This window comes from Oncorhynchus nerka, linkage group LG27 (genome assembly GCF_034236695.1).
Source record: "Oncorhynchus nerka isolate Pitt River linkage group LG27, Oner_Uvic_2.0, whole genome shotgun sequence".
Classification (NCBI taxonomy): Eukaryota; Metazoa; Chordata; class Actinopteri; order Salmoniformes; family Salmonidae; genus Oncorhynchus; species Oncorhynchus nerka.
Window position 1 is genome coordinate 41,812,195 of NC_088422.1, and position 12,990 is coordinate 41,825,184.

Consider the following 12,990-nt stretch of genomic DNA (forward strand, 5'->3'; position numbering starts at 1 on the left):
CTGTCTTTTTGCGTAAATACATCAAGATAACATAACAACCAGGTGGCTCGAGTTCAAAGCTGTTTTGGAAGGCTAAGGTAGAGTATACATGGAGACTAATCATTGTGCGGAGCAGCCCTGCAGATGTGATTGGAGTCGTAGTATAGTAGAGCTCTTAGTGTAGCTACCTCTTACGGATAGAAAACTGAAGCAAGAGAAAACATGGTATCCGTCCCAAATTGCACCCTTAAGTGCACTTCCTCCCTGGTCCAAAGTAGTGCACTAAAAAGGGAATAGGGTGCCATTGGAGATGCATACATGAATCTAAATTAGCACTGTTTCTGTAAACAGGAAATATAAACTAAGTAACACTAAAGTTACGGATGAATGAATGAATGAAACCCATGGGACTGCCCTAAATGAAAAAAATACTACAGAATACTGTAGTCCACAAAAACACTACAGTGAATACTGTGGTATTTACTGTAGTATTTGCAGTAGTATACTGTAGTATTTACAGTTAACTATAGTATAAACACTGTCAAAAAGAAAACTGTAGTATATCTATAGCAATTAATGTAGTGTTTTTGTTATATTATCTTTGACATAGAAGAGGAGGCTTTCTCCTTCAGGAAACCTACTGGAGAAATACTAAAAGTGCTAATCATTACAGTAGTATTTATTCTATAGCATACTAAAACATTCTAGAGGAAGTACTACACATGATCGAAGGATGCTACAGTGTGTAGTATAGTTTCTACAGTATATTACATTTTATTATAGAATTCTACAGTAAGTACTCTACTATTCTATAGTAAACTGTAGTATTTTTTTACGTGGGTGCGTCCATAAAAATCCCCTCTTTTATCTTCACTTTTAGTATCAGTATCAATAAAGATGTAGGAGTCAGACCCACACAGCTCTGCTCACCCCATAATGCAACAGCTGTTGGTGGTTTCTATGTTGGAGGATGGTTTAGGAAATTCACTTAAAATTGTTGGCATGCGAAGCTGAGGAACATAATTGAGCAATAACTGAACTTTTAATATGATGTCAGATTGGGATTGGCTGCTTGAAAGTAATGAATCTGTCCTCATGAGGCTAGTGTGCTCTCTGCACAAAACATAGAAGACTTATACGAGAGCATAAACATGTCTTCGACATGTAGCTGCATTCATAAATATTATGTGGCTGCATGGTCTAATGTCATCTCTCATAATTATGGTCTAGCACTTCCAGTAAGCCAATGGAATGATTTGGCCAAAGTGTCTGATGTGTCCCTGGAGAAAAAGTGTTTTTGAAAAATGTGAAATAATTGATTTAAGTAGTGTGTAAAAATGAATATGCCTACTCGGGAATAGAGGAGTTCTTGAAAAATAAAGAATTCCATATTCCAGAATATGCTATGTCATATGTTACAGTTATCTGGGTTCAGTTTAGTCTACATTGCTTAAACCTACCCAGTCCTTTTCAGATCAGTGGTCACTGACGATAACACAGCAATGCGTGCTATACAGGCAGGTCCTTACCGTTCTGCCACCATAGGCAAGACCAAAAAATGGCGCCACCTGCAAAACTAGAATAATCCCAATGACGTTGAAAATGTGTCTAAAATACACTAAATTAGCATGTCTAAAAGACATATGTTCCAGACATTGAAGTTAGGTTCAATGTAGGTTCTGAATTAATGGTGAAAGGGTATTTTCCATATGTTTAAAATACATCTTTTCCAGGACATTGAAAAGGAATCCGGACGTTGAAATCAGGTTAATTGAAAAAGTTGAAAATACTTATTTTCTGGATGTTGAAGATATGTACTTTAAAGACGTTGAAAATATGTATTTTCCGAATGTTGAAATCAGGCATTTTTTTTGTTCTGGATTGAAGTTGAAAATAAGTTATTTATAGACGCCTATGTTTGGGCCAAATCAAGGCTGGTTCAGGCCAGACAAAATCTGAACCAAACATAGATGTCTATGATTGGTTCCGATTTGTTTAGGACCGGACCAGAAATCTGCGTCTGTGGACATTGATAACAATGCCAGTCTGGACTGCACCAAAGCTGAACCAACCATAGATGTCTATGATGGACCAAAAAACAATGTTCCGTTGATGTGGAAAGTCGGGTCTGGAATTGCACAAAAAAAAAAGACTTCCAAAAGGCATCGGTGTCGGCCCGTGCTTACTGAGGTATAGCCTACAGTGTTGCCTTTATGAATACCCTTCTATATGGTAAGCCTACCGTTTGTAAAACAACAAAAAACAACGTCCCAACAGGAACAAAAAAATACTTCCAAAAGACATTGGCTCGTGCTTACTAGGTTGTAGCCTACTGTACCATGTCTGCCAGCAATGGAATTTTATGAATGCCCATCCAAGTGGTAGACCCACCGTTTGTAAAATAGGCCATTGCATTGGCTTTATTAGTCCTGATTCCTGTGACTAATTGATTTGGCTATTTAAGCTCTGAATATCAGCTACCCAACTTTATCAGGAGTTATCGAGAGCCTATTTGCAATGTGTTTACACAGCGGGAAATGCTGAATTATTTCTTCTTCACTATGATCAACTTATCAAAGATATACGGATAAAAACTTGAAACCACTGATCATGAAAAAGGGGTGAAACTCCTGGACAACAGTGATTGTCCATTTTATTTTGATCTGTCTTGTCCTGTTTTTAGGATATGTTGTTTGTTAACATGACAGAACATTTGTATTTCATTGAGGGCCATTTAGGTTAGGCTATTTGATTGGAGAATCCTGCACATTGTGAAAAGTGTCAGTCTCATTACACTGTCATACACTTTATCTCCAGTCTGTAGGCTACAGAAAAGGCCACACTTTCTACCATATCCTGTATCTGTTACGTGATTTATTACATTTACATTTAAGTCATTTAGCAGACGCTCTTATCCAGAGCGACTTACAAATTGGTGCTTTCACCTTATGACATCCAGTGGAACAGCCACTTTACAATAGTGCATCTAGGTCTTTTAAGGGGGGTGAGAAGGATTACTTTATCCTATCCTAGGTATTCCTTAAAGAGGTGGGGTTTCAGGTGTCTCCGGAAGGTGGTGATTGACTCCGCTGTCCTGGCGTCGTGAGGGAGTTTGTTCCACCATTGGGGGGCCAGAGCAGCGAACAGTTTTGACTGGGCTGAGCGGGAACTGTACTTCCTCAGTGGTAGGGAGGCGAGCAGGCCAGAGGTGGATGAACGCAGTGCCCTTGTTTGGGTGTAGGGCCTGATCAGAGCCTGGAGGTACTGAGGTGCCGTTCCCCCACAGCTCCGTAGGCAAGCACCATGGTCTTGTAGCGGATGTGAGCTTCAACTGGAAGCCAGTGGAGAGAGCGGAGGAGCGGGGTGACGTGAGAGAACTTGGGCAGGTTGAACACCAGACGGGCTGCGGCGTTCTGGATGAGTTGTAGGGTTTAATGGCACAGGCAGGGAGCCCAGCCAACAGCGAGTTGCAGTAATCCAGACGGGAGATGACAAGTGCCTGGATTAGGACCTGCGCCGCTTCCTGTGTGAGGCAGGGTCGTACTCTGCGGATGTTGTAGAGCATGAACCTACAGGAACGGGCCACCGCCTTGATGTTAGTTGAGAACGACAGGGTGTTGTCCAGGATCACGCCAAGGTTCTTAGCGCTCTGGGAGGAGGACACGATGGAGTTGTCAACCGTGATGGCGAGATCATGGAACGGGCAGTCCTTCCCGGGAGGAAGAGCAGCTCCGTCTTGCCGAGGTTCAGCTTGAGGTGGTGATCCGTCATCCACACTGATATGTCTGCCAGACATGCAGAGATGCGATTCGCCACCTGGTCATCAGAGGGGGGAAAGGAGAAGATTAATTGTGTGTCGTCTGCATAGCAATGATAGGAGAGACCATGTGAGGTTATGACAGAGCCAAGTGACTTGGTGTATAGCGAGAATAGGAGAGGGCCTAGAACAGAGCCCTGGGGACACCAGTGGTGAGAGCGCGTGGTGAGGAGACAGATTCTCGCCACGCCACCTGGTAGGAGCGACCTGTCAGGTAGGACGCAATCCAAGCATGGGCCGCGCCGGAGATGCCCAACTCGGAGAGGGTGGAGAGGAGGATCTGATGGTTCACAGTATCAAAGGCAGCCGATAGGTCTAGAAGGATGAGAGCAGAGGAGAGAGAGTTAGCTTTAGCAGTGCGGAGTGCCTCCGTGATACAGAGAAGAGCAGTCTCAGTTGAATGACTAGTCTTGAAACCTGACTGATTTGGATCAAGAAGGTCATTCTGAGAGAGATAGCGGGAGAGCTGGCCAAGGACGGCACGTTCAAGAGTTTTGGAGAGAAAAGAAAGAAGGGATACTGGTCTGTAGTTGTTGACATCGGAGGGATCGAGTGTAGGTTTTTCAGAAGGGGGTGCAACTCTCGCTCTCTTGAAGACGGGAGGGACGTAGCCAGCGGTCAGGGATGAGTTGATGAGCGAGGTGAGGTAAGGGAGAAGGTCACCAGAGATGGTCTGGAGAAGAGAGGAGGGGATAGGGTCAAGCGGGCAGGTTGTTGGGCGGCCGGCCATCACAAGACGCGAGATGTCATCTGGAGAGAGAGGGGAGAAAGAGGTCAGAGCACAGGGTAGGGCAGTGTGAGCAGAACCAGCGGTGTCGTTTGACTTAGCAAACGAGGATCGGATGTCGTCGACCTTCTTTTCAAAATGGTTGACGAAGTCATCTGCAGAGAGGGAGGAGGGGGGAGGGGGAGGAGGATTCAAGAGGGAGGAGAAGGTGGCAAAGAGCTTCCTAGGGTTAGAGGCAGATGCTTGGAATTTAGAGTGGTAGAAAGTGGCTTTAGCAGCAGAGACAGAGGAGGAAAATGTAGAGAGGAGGGAGTGAAAGGATGCCAGGTCCGCAGGGAGGCGAGTTTTCCTCCATTTCCGCTCGGCTGCCCAGAGCCCTGTTCTGTGAGCTCGCAATGAGTCGTCGAGCCACGGAGCGGGAGGGGAGGACCGAGCCGGCCTGGAGGATAGGGGACATAGAGAGTCAAAGGATGCAGAAAGGGAGGAGAGGAGGGTTGAGGAGGCAGAATCAGGAGATAGGTTGGAGAAGGTTTGAGCAGAGGGAAGAGATGATAGGATGGAAGAGGAGAGAGTAGCGGGGGAGAGAGAGCGAAGGTTGGGACGGCGCGATACCATCCGAGTAGGGGCAGTGTGGGAAGTGTTGGATGAGAGCGAGAGGGAAAAGGATACAAGGTAGTGGTCGGAGACTTGGAGGGGAGTTGCAATGAGGTTAGTGGAAGAAGAGCATCTAGTAAAGATGAGGTCGAGCGTATTGCCTGCCTTGTGAGTAGGGGGAAGGTGAGAGGGTGAGGTCAAAAGAGGAGAGGAGTGGAAAGAAGGAGGCAGAGAGGAATGAGTCAAAGGTAGACGTGGGAGGTTAAAGTCGCCCAGAACTGTGAGAGGTGAGCCGTCCTCAGGAAAGGAGCTTATCAAGGCATCAAGCATGGATGAACTCTCCGAGGGAACCTGGAGGGCGATAAATGATAAGGATGTTAAGCTTGAAAGGGCTGGTAACTGTGACAGCATGGAATTCAAAGGAGGCGATAGACAGATGGGTAAGGGGAGAAAGAGAGAATGACCACTTGGGAGAGATGAGGATCCCGGTGCCACCACCCCGCTGACCAGAAGCTCTCGGGTGTGCGAGAGCACGTGGGCGGACGAAGAGAGAGCAGTAGGAGTAGCGGTGTTATCTGTGGTGATCCATGTTTCCGTCAGTGCCAAGAAGTCGAGGGACTGGAGGGAGGCATAGGCTGAGATGAACTCTGCCTTGTTGGCCGCAGATCGGCAGTTCCAGAGGCTACCGGAGACCTGGAACTCCATGTGGGTCGTGCGCGCTGGGACCACCAGATTAGGTGGCCGCGGCCATGCGGTGTGGAGCGTTTGTATGGTCTGTGCAGAGAGGAGAGAACAGGGATAGACAGACACATAGTTGACAGGCTAGAGAAGAGGCTACGCTAATGCAGAGGAGATTGGAATGACAAGTGGACTACACGTCTCGAATGTTCAGAAAGTTAAGCTTACGTAGCAAGAATCTAATTGACTAAAATGATTAAAATGATACAGTACTGCTGAGGTAGGCTAGCTGCGTTGTTGACACTACCCTAATCAAGTCGTTCCGTTGAGTGTGAAGTTTCTACAATGCTGCTATTCGGGGCTAGCTGGCTAGCTAGCAGTGTTGGTTACGTTACGTTGCGTTAGGAGAACGACAATAGCTGGCTAGCTAACCTAGAAAATCGCTCTAGACTACACAATTATCTTTGAAACAAAGACGGCTATGTAGCTAGCTATGTAGCTAGCTACGATCAAACAAATCACACCGTTGGGACTGTAATGAAATGAAATGAAAATGTGATACTACCTGTGGAGCGAAGCGGAATGCGACCGGAATGCGAAAGTTCTATTCAGTAGACGTTGGCTGGCTGTTGGCTAGCTAGGAGTGTCTCCTACGTTAAGGACGACAAAATAGCTGGCTAGCTAACCTCGGTAAATTAAGATAATCACTCTAAGACTACACACTCTAAACTACACAATTATCTTGGATACGAAGACAGCAAAGACAACTATGTAGCTAGCTAATACTACACTAATCAAGTCATTCAGTTGAGTGTGATAGTTACTACAGTGCTACGGTAGCCAGTGAACGTATGCTAGCTGGCTAGCTGCTAGGCAGATAGGAGGACGACGAAATACGATAATAACGCAATTATCACTCTAAGACTCCACGCTCTAAACTACACAATTATCTTGGATACGAAGACAGCAAAGACAACTATGTAGCTAGCTAACACTACACTAATCAAGTCGTTCAGTTGAGTGTGATAGTTACTACAGTGCTACGGTAGACGGTGAACGTGTTGGGCAGATAGGAGGACGACGAAATACGATAATTACGCAATTATCTTTGATACAACGATGGCTATGTAGCTAGCTAAGAAGAAATTGCTAAGATTAGACAAATCAGACCGTTGTACTATAATGAAATGTAATGAAATGTAATGAAAAAGTTATACAACCTGGAGACCGAAGCGCGGATGCGACCGGCTCGCTCCTTGGTGGAGCTCTGCAGAGGTGCATCTCTCCAACAGCACCCTGGAGAGGTGCACTGGCAATGGACAAGTGAAATATTTTGCCCCCTTGCCTTTGACAAAGTGGGCTCTGCTTATCAAAGGGTGCCATCAGCGCTCACCTAAAAAGCCCATATGCCACTGGTTGAGAGAAATTGACATTGTTTTTACCCATAATTATGTGAGGTTTTATGTGTTGTTGGAGGTGAGTCTTGGTCAGTTTAGCTCAGAAAATGCTGCCCTCGTCAATTTTAATATTTTTCCTAAACCTCAACTTCAAAATAATCTCCTGCAACCCGCCTCACCCAATGTGGTATGGATTTGTTTTTTTTTCTAAAGTATTTCTATTTACCTCCGAACTGGAATACCTCAACTGATGATAGCTAGCTAACTAGCTACCAGCTATCAGCTATCAGTCAGCTAACCACTGCTAGTGGTCATCAGATAACCTTTAGCTCGGAAAGCTCTCGCAAGTTCGTACAACGCGTTTCAAACCAGAACATACCTATTTTTTTCTCCATATCCCTGGATTTCTACAGCAAACTCTGAAACTTTTCATCTGGATCATGGCAGCTAGCTAACCGCAACCCGGGTTGACTACTCCTGGCTAACGTTTCCGTCCCAGAGAAAGCACCAACTAGCCTGGAGCTAGCCCATGCTAGACCCATCTCCCGGCTAGGGATCCTGGGCTACTCCTGAAGCCCACTCCTCGGCTACAATATCCGGACCCCTTCTACTGCCGGTACGGGGCACGGAACCCCGCCGATCCTTCACGACTGGAATACTGACATAATCTGCCCGAGAATCCCAACAGGCCCCTCAGGCGCATCGTCCCCAGAAGGCCCATTCTGCTAACCATGGCTTGATAGCTATCTATAGCATATTGGACTGTTAGCTGATCCATCGGCCAGTTTTTTGGACCACTATACCCATTTTGCCAATTGGACTTGGACCCCTCTGCTATTTGGAACCCTACTAATTCCACGACTGGTCTATCGACATCACAGCACGAGGAGGAAAAAACAGACTTTCCCAAATCGCGATGTCCCTCTAAGGCCCTCATGCTAGCTTGCTAGCCCCGGCCTGCTAACTGCTAGCTTGCTTGCCCCGGTCTGTCTCTATCGCCGTGTCCCCAGCCAACCCAACCACTCACTGGACCCATACGATCACTTGGCTACGCATGCCTCTCCCTAATATCAATATGCTTTGTCCATTACTGTCCTGATTCGGGATTACTGTCTTATTTCACTGTAGAACCTCTAGCCCTGCTCAATATGCCTTAACCAACCATGTTGTTCCACCTCCCATATATGCGACGACATCACCTGGTTTAAACGTCTCTAGAGACTATATCTCTCTCATCATTACTCAATGCCTAGGTTTACCTCCAATGTACTCTCTTCCTACCATACATTTGTCTGTACATTATGCCTTGATCTATGCTATTGTGCTCAGAAACCTGCTCCCTTTACTCTCTGTTCCGAATGTGCTAGACGGCAAGTTCTTATAGCCTTTAGTCATACCTTTATCCTACTTCTCCTCTGTTTCTCTGGTGATGTAGAGGTTAATCCAGGACCTGCAGTGCCTAGCTCCACTCCTACACCCCAGGTGCTCTCATTTGTTGACTTCTGTAACTGTAAAAGCCTTGGTTTCATGCATGTTAACATTAGAAGCCTACTCCCTACGTTTGCTTTATTCACTGCTTTAGCACATTCTGCCAACCCGGATGTCTTAGCCGTGTCTGAATCCTGGCTTAGGAAAACCACCAAAAACCCAGAGATTTCCATCCCTAACAATAACATTTTCCGCCAAAGGGGGAACTGCCAAAGGGGGCGGTGTTGCAATCTACTGCAGAGATAGCCTGCAGAGTTTTGTCTTACTATCCAGGTCTGTACCAAAACAATTCAAGCTTGTACTTCTAAAAATGCACCATTCCAGAAACAAGTCTCTCACCGTTGCCGCTTGCTATAGACCACCCTCTGCCCCCAGGTGTGCCCTGGACACCATATGAGAATTGATTGACCTCATCTATCTTCTGTGTTCGTGCTATTAGGTGACCTAAACTGGAAGATGCTTATCACCCCGGCCATCCTACATTCTAAGCTTGATGCCCTCAATCTCAAACAAATTATCAATAAACCTACCAGGTACAACCCCAAATTAGTAAACACGGGCACACTTATAGATACCATCCTAACCAACTCGCCCTCCAAATACACCTCTGCTGTTTTCAACCAAGATCTCAGCGATCACTGCCTCGTTGCCTGCATCCGTAATGGGTCTGCCATCAAACGACCACCCCCCATCACTGTCAAATGCTCCCTAAAACACTTCAGCGAACAGGCCTTTCTAATTGACCTGGCCGGGGTATCCTGGAATGACATTGACCTTATGCCGTCAGTAGAGGATGCCTGGTTATTCTTTAAAAGTGCCTTCCTCACCATCTTAAATAAGCATGCTCCCTTCAAAAAAATCAGAACTAGGAATAGATGTAGCCCTTGAGTCACTCCAAACCTGTCTACCCTTGACCAGCACAAAAACATCCTGTGGCATTCTGCATTAGCATCAAATAGACCCCGTGATATGCAACTTTTCAGGGAAGTTAGGAACCAATATACACAGGCAGTTAGGAAAGCTAAGCATAGCTTTTTGCATTTGCATCCTGTAGTACAAACCCCAAAACGTTCTGGGACACTGTAAAGTCCATGGAGAATAAGAGCACCTCCCCCCAGCTGCCCACTGCACTGAGGCTAGGAAACACTGTCATTACCGATAAATCCACAATAATTGAGAATTTCAATAAGCATTTTTCTACGACTGGCCATACTTTCCACCTGGCTACCCCTACCCCGGTCAACAGCCCTGCGCTCCCCACAGCAACTCTCCCAAACCTCCCCCACTTCTCCTTCACCCAAATCCAGATAGCTGATGTTCTGAAAGAGCGGAGAAATCTGGCCCCTACAAATCAGCCAATCTGGACCCTCTCTTTATAAAATTATCTGCAGAAAATATTGCAACACCTATTACTAGCCTGTTCAATCTCTTTCGTGTCGTCTGAGATTCCCAAAGACTGGAAAGCTGGCGCAGTCATCCCCCTCTTCAAAGGGGAAGACACTCTTGACCCAAACTGCTACAGACCTACTGTATATCTATTCTACCCTGCATTTGTAAGGTCTTTGAAAGTCAAGTTAACGAACAGATTACCGACCATTTCGAATCTCACCGTACCTTCTCCGCTATGCAATCTGGATTAAGAGCTGGTCATGGGTGCACCTCAGCCACGATCAAAGTCCTAAACGATATCATAACCGCCATCGATAAATGACATTACTGTGCAGCCGTATTCATCGACCTGGCTAAGGCTTTCGACTCTGTCAATCACAACATTCTTATTGGCAGACTCAACATCCTTGGTTTCTCAAATGATTGCCTCGCTTGGTTCACCAACTTCTTCTCCGATAGGGTTCAGTATGTCAAATCGGAGGGCCTGTTGTCCAGACCTCTGGCAGTCTCTATGGGGGTGCCACAGGGTTCAATTCTCGGGCCGACTCTCTTCTCTGTATACGTCAATGATGTCGCTCTCGCTGCTGGTGATTCTTTGATCCACCTCTACGCAGACGACACCATTCTGTATACCTCTGGCCCTTCATTAGACACTGGGTTAACTAACCTCCAGATCAGCTTCAATGCCATACAACTCTCCTTCCGTGGCCTCCAACTGCTCTTAAATGCAAGTAAAACTAAATGCATGCTCTTTAACCGATCGCTGCCTGAACCTGCCTGCCCATCCAGAATCACTACTCTGGACGGTTCTACAAATACCTAGGTGTCTGGTTAGACTGTAAACTCTCCTTCCAGACTCACATCAAACATCTCCAATCCAAAATTAAATCTAGAATCGGATTCCTATTTCGCAACAAAGCATCCTTCACTCATGCTGCCAATCATACCCTCGTAAAACTGACCATCCTACCGATCCTCGACTTCGGCGATGTCATTTACAAAATAGCCTCCAACACTCTACTCAACAAATCGGATGCAGTCTATCACAGTACCATCCGTTTTGTCACCAAAGCCCCATATACTACCCACCACTGCGACCTGTATGCTCTCGTTGGCTGGCCCTCGCTTCATACTCGTCGCCAAACCCACTGGCTCCAGGTCATCTACAAGTCTCTGCTAGGTAAAGCCCAGCCTCAACTCAGCTCACTGGTCACCATAACAGCACCAACCCGTAGCACGCGCTCCAGCAAGTATATCTCACTGGTCACCCCCAAAGCCAGTTCTTCCTTTGGCCGCCTCTCCGTCCAGTTCTCTGCTGCCAATGACTGGGATGAACTGCAAAAATCTCTGAAACTGGAAACACTTATCTCCCTCACTAGCTTTAAGCACCAGCTGTCAGAACAGCTCACAGATCACTGCACCTGTACATAGCTCATCTGTAAATAACCCATCCAATCTACCTCATCCCCATACTGTATTTATTTATTTATTTATCTTGCTCCTTTGCACCCCAGTATCTCAACTTGCACGTTAACCTTCTGCACATCCTACCATTCCAGTGTTTAATTGCTATATTGTAAGTAATTTGCCACCATAGCTTATTTATTGCCTTACCTCTCTTATCCTACCTCATTTGCACATGCTGTATATAGATTTTTCTACTGTATTATTGATTGTATGTTTGTTTATTCCATGTGTAACTCTGTGTTGTTGTATGTGTCGACATTATTTGCTTTATCTTGGCCAGGTCGCATTTCCAAATGAGAACTATGTGAAATAAATCAATAAAAATCTGTCGCCATAGGCGGTGGCCTAATCCTGCCTAATGAGCGGGCCGGCCATGTATATGGGACATTTTATCAGCCAGTCTAGGTCTTGAATCACTTATGCTGCAGCAGTGTTTACATTTGAAGCCCCGATGCCAGTCTGTTTCTGCTCTCTTGCCAACTCCTAATGGATTTATCATGCTATACAATGAGTGACAATGAGTTTGCAAGAGAGCAGAAACAGATCTGGGACCAGGCTATTCAATTTGCACACAATTAGAGAAATAGAATCTCCCAACACCATACTTGCTGACACTGCAGCTACGAAGGAATTATTTCGTTTTTCATTGCAGTACTTTTGACAGGTTTAATGCATTTTCACTGACAAATTATCCAGTCTCATATTTTACCCAAATATTTGAACAAGTTAGTTTGGAATGTTGGGGGTGGTTGGTCACGCTGGTGACAGATATAGAACAGCTTCCAAAAATGACATTACTGGGTTTACGTTGGCATCACCACACTACTCAGAGGCTCTTATTTGAGTTTGTCTTGCCCAGTGCTCAGTGATGGTGAGGAAAATAATCAGTGAGAGATTGTTACGGGTAATTGCTTTAACTGCATGTTGAAAGCTGACAAATAGGAGTTCTATAAATGAAACAAACTTTACAGTGTCGGAAAGAGGTGCTAATATTTTCTTCAAGAGAATACAGATTCTGAATAGCAGACCTTTTTAAAAAAAACTTCAACTGGAGGAGAGGAGTGTGTAGCGTACACTGACCTAATGTTTTATATGTTTATTGCAAATATTTCCTTCCCTGTGAATTACATGGCAAAGTAACAATCTTTCATGTATTTTGGGAATTCTATCATGTGAGAGAGCAGGGACTGGATGGATGAAGGAAGGAATATAGTTACTGGAACAACAAATCTACCATGACATCATACTCTTAAACTTAATGGCTATTATTCAAAAACACATGGCAGTTGGTGCAGTGAGTTTGATCCAACACCCCCCTTATCCCATCTCAAATGCTAGCCCCATGTTTGAGAAAAAAAACACCTCCTGCGTTTTAACAGAGTGCCATTCGTTGCAAATGCAGATGTTTTAAAGGCAATTAGATGCTGTAGAGAACAACAATGAAACACTGCAAA

At 45.4% G+C, this 12,990-nt stretch overlaps 1 non-coding gene across 1 annotated transcript; it reads right to left on the bottom strand.

The window, feature by feature from the left end:
• Nucleotides 1-593: 593 nt before the first annotated feature.
• On the bottom strand, nucleotides 594-649 carry LOC115112578 (U7 small nuclear RNA). Its single transcript, XR_003860953.1, has one exon. It is a non-coding gene; the product is annotated as a U7 small nuclear RNA (small nuclear RNA).
• Between the last annotated feature and the right edge of the window lie 12,341 nt (nucleotides 650-12,990).